The sequence below is a fragment of the Aplysia californica genome, unplaced genomic scaffold, assembly GCF_000002075.1.
Source record: "Aplysia californica isolate F4 #8 unplaced genomic scaffold, AplCal3.0 scaffold00893, whole genome shotgun sequence".
NCBI lineage: Eukaryota > Metazoa > Mollusca > Gastropoda > Aplysiida > Aplysiidae > Aplysia > Aplysia californica.
In genome coordinates, this window is record NW_004798163.1 from 207,273 (window position 1) to 213,978 (window position 6,706).

At 38.8% G+C, this 6,706-nt stretch overlaps 1 protein-coding gene across 1 annotated transcript in view; it reads left to right on the forward strand.

Annotated features, from left to right (window-relative positions):
• Window positions 1-1,983: 1,983 nt before the first annotated feature.
• Window positions 1,984-6,706, forward strand: part of LOC101853890 — a gene marked incomplete at its 5' end in the record, with an annotated part of 22,302 nt that continues 17,579 nt past the window's right edge. Inside the window, 1 exon segment of the mRNA XM_005110461.3 lies at window positions 1,984-2,012.

The window sequence follows — 6,706 nt, forward strand, 5'->3', positions numbered from 1 at the left end:
TTCCTTGTGTCCATTACTATTATTTCCCTTATTTGTCAATCATATTCATCTGCTTTATTTCTGTTCCGTTTCTGTCCCAGTCATGCATCGTCTGACGTATGTCTTCATTGTGCTTGATTATTAAAGTCCTCGTCAAGTCACAAAGAGTGTTGACATTAATTATTTAGAAACTCAGTAGTCAGAGAAATGGAAGGCAAATGATGTCATGCATCACATCCAACCAACACCAAAGTATCATGGTTCGGACATCACATGCGATTACTTTACCAACACTCCATCCAGCACAACGTGCCCACATATAAAAAAATAAATCAATGGCAACAAGGCTAGCAAGGGCGACCCAAAAAGACCTGGATGGATGGAGTCATGGAAACACTAACAATTACTCATGGCATCCCCCTGGCCCAAGTTCTCCGGGTGGTGGCAGAGAGACGTCTCTTGATTCTTCTCGCGACACCCAAAAGGGTAAAAGTAAAAGCGGCGGAAAAAAGGTAAAAGTAAAGTAAAAAGCATACTTTATGAAAAGCCATTTTGATAGTCCTTAATTTTTATATTATGTAGTAAAATATTTGATGATAAACTTAGTTTCGTCATTCCAGTAGTCCTGCTCTTGCGGGCCAAAAAAACAAACAAACAAACACCCCCCCCCCCCAGCGCTTTCCCGTCTTTTCAGAATACCTGATATATAATAAATAAATTATACTTTAATTTGTAGTCTGTAATCAAAACACTTCAGTGAACCTGTCGCCGGGCACAGAGATGAAACTAAATTGAACGGCAATTTAAAGTTAAAGATGCCTAATTGGGAAAGCAAATACGTACGATGAAACGGTAGCCCTAATTTTAATTAGCAGGTTGGTGGTGTTTTTTTATTTTTTTTTAATTGGGTAGGGGGTTGCTTATTTTTGGGCTATATTATATGTTATATGTAGCCCAAATTAGTAGGCCTAAACACTTTCTTTTTCTTTTCATTTTCATAAGTTACAGCATAATTGCGAATATTGATTTGTTTGCATGGCATCGTTGCGTTTTATAATGCCTACATGCCATAGTTGTTGCAGTATTGAGAATATCATCGTCATCGGAAAATTCTGGGCCGCTACAAGAGCGAAAATAGATCTTGATTTTCCCGATCGAGGCTGAGTCTGTGTTGTAGAATTCTGTGGTCTGTGTCGGCCTAGCTTCGATTTCACGGTAGCCCTACGCAAAGCGGTACACAAAAACGTAACTAAACTAAACCAGGGGAATATCGGGGTCTGGCAGTCACCAGGCAACAGGCTCCACCTCCTTTTACTTCTACTATGGCAAATAGCTCGATTTCTATTGACGATAGAAGGGTTGTTTTTTATCAGACTCAAGAAAAACGAACAAGCTTTGAGACGCAAACAATGGCTTCTTATTATTATATCTGCCCCAAATTTGACGAGAGCCTGTTACTGTTAGCATCGTATCTTAAATTTTCAGCTTCGTCAACGACCAATGCAAAAATTCGGTTAAGAAGATAAAAAATAATGCATGCTCCCTCTTCCAGCTGAGAGATTGCATTCTCATGTGTTGGAGTTATCTTTGTCCTTTAGTTTGTACCATGACACTGTTGTAAACAAAAATATCGAAAGCAACATTTTTATCTTTTACCTGGGACCTGGGATTCTTCTATTTATTTTTTCATATTGAGCTTGACATTTTAAAGATTATTAATAATGCTTCAATATTGGCATCTTGGACCTCTCAGATTACGACGACACGACAACAGTTTTTAGTAAGAATGAAGAATGATGTGATAGCGGGAAATCCCAATATTACGTCAATTCGCCCAACAATTTAATTTGGTTGCCTTTGGCTGATCGCCGTAGGAAGTCAATAAGTCATGAAATTGTCTTCCATAATAGGAGGGCTTTAGGCATGATCGATGTGCTTGTGTGAAGAGCATAGGCCTACGTCCTACGTACAGACAGCCCAGATCTATGCCTATACTATACTGAGGAGAATCCCTCCACAACACGGTACATCAGGTAAGATCATCATACATTTTACATGATTCATATTATAATACTGTCAAACCTGCCCTGACGGCCACCTCTATAAGACGGCCACTTGTACAAACGGCCACTTTCCATTTCCCCCCCTTGGGTTTTTTCTGTGGCCACCTTTATTCTCACCCCGGGTGAGAATAGTGCAGGCGAGTCTTTTGGCTATTCTCATCCGGTGCGCGTTCACCGTTATAGCCTAGATCTAGGCCAACCGATTTTGCGTTCACCCTAAACCACAGAATTCTGCACTGTGATAACAGAAAAATTGTAGAATTCTGTGCCGTGAACAAACGTTCCAATACTACTGTTAGCCTACTAAATGCGTACAATTTTGTCTGTGGGCAGTGGAGAGAGAGAGAGAAAGAGAGAGGAGGAGTAGCGCGAGAACTTTCGGGTAAAAATAAATGGCGACCCACGTAGTTCGGCTCGTAGCCGTAGCATCTTTGTAGACAACCAAATTAATTTACTTTTGTGTTTTACCATCATTTTTTAACTTTGTTTTGGTCAATTTGATCGTCCACACCGATAGACAGTATTCAGAAAGAGACAGAGAGAAAGAAAAGGGGAGGAGTAGATCTTGTGAGAACTTCCGGGCAAAACAAAATGACGACCCCCGTAGTTCGGCTCGATTTGAAAAGTGAAATAGTCATAGCATCTTTGTAGTCGATAAAATTTGCTTACTTTTGTGCTATAACGTAATCTTTTCTTTGCCTTTATCCATTTGTTCATCCACATCGATAGAAAGTATTCCGAAATTAGGAAAAACAGGTCTTGTTTCACACCGGGTGAGAATAGCCTACGGTGGCAAGTTTCACCCGCGGTGAGAGGTCGATCGTATTCTATTCTCACTACGCCACTTCCTTTTTCTATATAATTTAACTGTGTAAAACGGGCTCCTGTCCAACGCGGCCGCGGCCACCATATTTTACCACACAACCCCTATCACACTAAGCAATAATACCTGTCTTAGACGGCCACCTTAGTGACTCCATTACGTTTTGTCATAAATTGTGCATTGGACCACGGCGTTGTAGGCGAGCCGTCATAATTCAATCACCTGTCGTTTTTGTTAGGTAGTCTCTCCAACCGATCACAGTTGCGTAGGCCCCTCCCACTGTTGACCAATAGCTACCAATTTTCAGCTGCTGGTGAGGTAAGCATGTGATCCCTCAAAACCCATAAACCCCGCCCAGAACTCATACACAAATCGTAAGTGAGATGAATGGTCACTGTTTACCCAGTTTGTAACAAAGTAACAATAGGACGTCAACATGAACTTGTGACAGAAGCGTCGCTCGTTCTCCGAGTGGTGGCGACCCATGTGTTTGTTTTACCATTGCTCTCGGGCAGTCTTCCTCGTCTGATACATTTCGTTTTATTGTCACCCTTGTGCAAAATCAGCAACAAAATAAAAATTACAAACAAAATACAAACCACCACCACCACCAACAAAAACAGCAACAATGGGACTACTTTTGATTGGGACCTCAGATGGGAATGGGTCATTTTCTTCATTTTGATCAGTCCTGCCTAAGACGGCCACCTGTCTTATACCTGTCCCCGTAGAATTATGCAAATTTAGAAGGCCAAATTATGCAAAAAAAGCAAAATTATGCAAAAATTATGCAAGTTACCGTAACACCATTCGCGACATGTTTTGCACTTTTTCAATGCGAAGTTTCATGATTTTCATGTTTTATGTACAGAAAAATTGAAAACAGAACTTATCAGTATCAGTAATTTGTTGTGTATTTGGAAAAGAAAACAATACACATCATTAACAAAAAAAAAAAAACAAAAAAAAAACAACCAAAAATAATCATCTCTGTAACTTTCAGCTGTAGATCTAGATTTCTAGATCAATAGAGGAAAGAAAAATGTTTAAAAAAAAAAAAAAAGGACATGTGGACCTCTGATGCTGGCACATTACTAAAACCAGGGACACCTGTCAAACATGAAACATCAGCAGACATGAGAACAACTTTTGATGGATTGAAAAATTGAACAAGCTCAAGGAACAAAATCACAACCCATTTATATATATTTAACAAAGATCTTCTAACAAGGGAAACAACCAACTTTTCACTTAAATGAGAGTTATTACGGTGATTACGCCCCTTTAGTCCCATGGCGAGGCGTAAATTCATTGTTTTGTGAAAAAAAAGGAAAAAAACGTGAAAAAACGTGGATAATCCAAAATTATGCAAATGTTGCAGAATTACGCGAAAAAAACGCTGCGGCCGCACAATCGCATAATCCTACGGGGACAGTTATACAGACACTTTTCTCCTTGACAATGGGTGGCCGTCTTACACAGGTTTGACTGTATATAATGATTTCAGATGTGGATGCGGTAGGCCCTCGACACACCTACCGAGATGATTGTTATTTTTTATGGTTTTGACTGTTGTTCTTTTCTTTCTCTTTAATCAGAAATGCCAGCATTCTCCTGCTCTTACTGACTGTAGGCTATAATATAGTATACAGTGTGGAACTCGGTTTCAAAGACAAAGAGCTCGGGTTCAACGAGAACTCGGATTCAACGAGAGGAGATGGATTTCCCGTTTTTCTTCTTCTTTAAAATCAATGAAAATGACACGGATTCAACGAGCGCTTTTTAAGTCTGTGGCTACGTATTATTTTCGGCTTGTGGACAAATTTTTACGGGAGGGCGAAATGAAATGGTGACTAGACTCTAGTGCTCAGTTCACAGGTCTTTGGGGCAACAAACTCAAATAAATATTGACATATTTTCTATTACCAAATTTCCAGTATGGTTTTGTAGAATACATCTGTAATGTTTATTTGTGTATTTTTCAACTTTGGTTCCTGTAAGTAGGCTCTTCAGTGAACGCGCTCACTATAGCGTCATTTGGCTTCGGAAAGTCCCATAGGGTTTTGTTTCCGGACATGACGTCTCATCGCGACAGTAGGTTCAAACTGCCCATATTTTTGTTTAATTTAGGGGACCAACATTCAAGTCCGATACATGTCTTTAAAGACCTGTGGATGGCCTTCAAAACGCTTCTTTCCAGGTCGATGTGCGACTAATGAGTCTCGAAATGTTTCAAGTTGAAAAATAGACAATTTTTAACAATTGATTTTTGATAAATTTTCACGTCATATTTTTTTCAAACTACCCTTGTTGGTAAACCATTCTTTGTTCTTCCAGAAAACGTTTAAATGGTTATCGTAGAAGTCTTACCTTAGCTAGTGTAGTCATACCCTTTTATCAACCAAATCTGCGAAAACCTAGCTGAACCCTTCCACCGTGACATCGCGCAGAGTCATGATGTCACGCATTTTCACCTTGAGCTTTTGGCTCCCTCTCTTCATTTTTGAAATGTACGAGACAGGGAAATACATCGCCAAGAGATTTTTAAACTTTAGTTAAAAAAGTTAATCAATTTTGGTAATGTTTTATAATCACTGACCTCACATTGTGCCTTAGAGACCCAAGTATTTCCTGGTGCCGGACTCTTCTTTTAATGCTCTGTACACACATGCTTTGAAGTGGCTCCATTCCTCTTCCATGTCTCCCAATTTTGGAGGAAATTTGTGAAATCTTTCAAACGTTCATGTATCTTATCCTTGTTATTGTCATTTATATTTCTGATATTTACGACTTCTCATCGTTTCTTTGCTTCTGGCCTTTTCCTGTTTGGTATGTCAGTAGTCATGATGACTGGTCTGTGGTCACTGTCTGTGATGTAGATGGGAATCACTCTTGAGTCTCTGATTTTTCTCAGTTTTGATCTTTTGGCTAGGATAAAATCAATTTGGGATGCTATTTTTAGATCATAGCACTGTCCCCGTAGGATTATGCGATTGTGTGGCCGCGGCGCGGCCGCATTTTTTTCGCATAATTCTGCACTTTTGCATAATTTTGGATTTCCCGCGTTTTTTCACGTTTTTTTTCCTTTTTTAAAAACAAAACAATTCATTTTATTAATTAACGCCTCGCCATGTGAGTAAAGGGAAATAATCACCGTAATAAGTCTTATTTAAGTGAAAAGTTGGTTATTTCCCTTGGTAGAAGATCTTGGTTATGGTTTGGGATTTTGTTCCTTGAGCATGTTCAATATTTAAATCCATCAAAAGTTGTTCTCATGTCTGCTGATGCTTCATGTTTGACAGGTGTTCCTGGTTTTAGTATTGTGCCAGCATTAGAGGTCCAGATGTCCTTTTAAAAAAATTTTTTTTACATTTTTCTTTCCCAGATCTCGATCTAGATCTACAGCTGAATGTTACAGAGATTATATTTTTTAGTTGTTTTTTTTTTTTTTTTACAGATGTGTATTGTTTTCTTTCCAAATACACTTCAAATTACTGATATTGATATGTTCTGTTAAAAATTTTTCTGTACTTAAAACATAAAAGTCATGAAAATTTGTGTTGAAAAAATGCAAAACATGTCGCGAAAGGTGTAACGGTAACTAGCATAATTTTTGCATAATTTGGCTTTTTTTGGCATAATTTGGCCATCTAAATTCGCATAATTCTACGGGGACAGATAGCATTTGTACCAAGTTTTAACTTGGCTCCTTTTGTATTGGAAGAAGGTAGGCCTATTTGATATGATGAGCTCATGTTCTGCACACAACTGTAATAGCATTTCTCCATTGCTGTTTTGATCTGTTTCCCTGTCACTGTGTGGCTGCATGTATCTCTCCCAT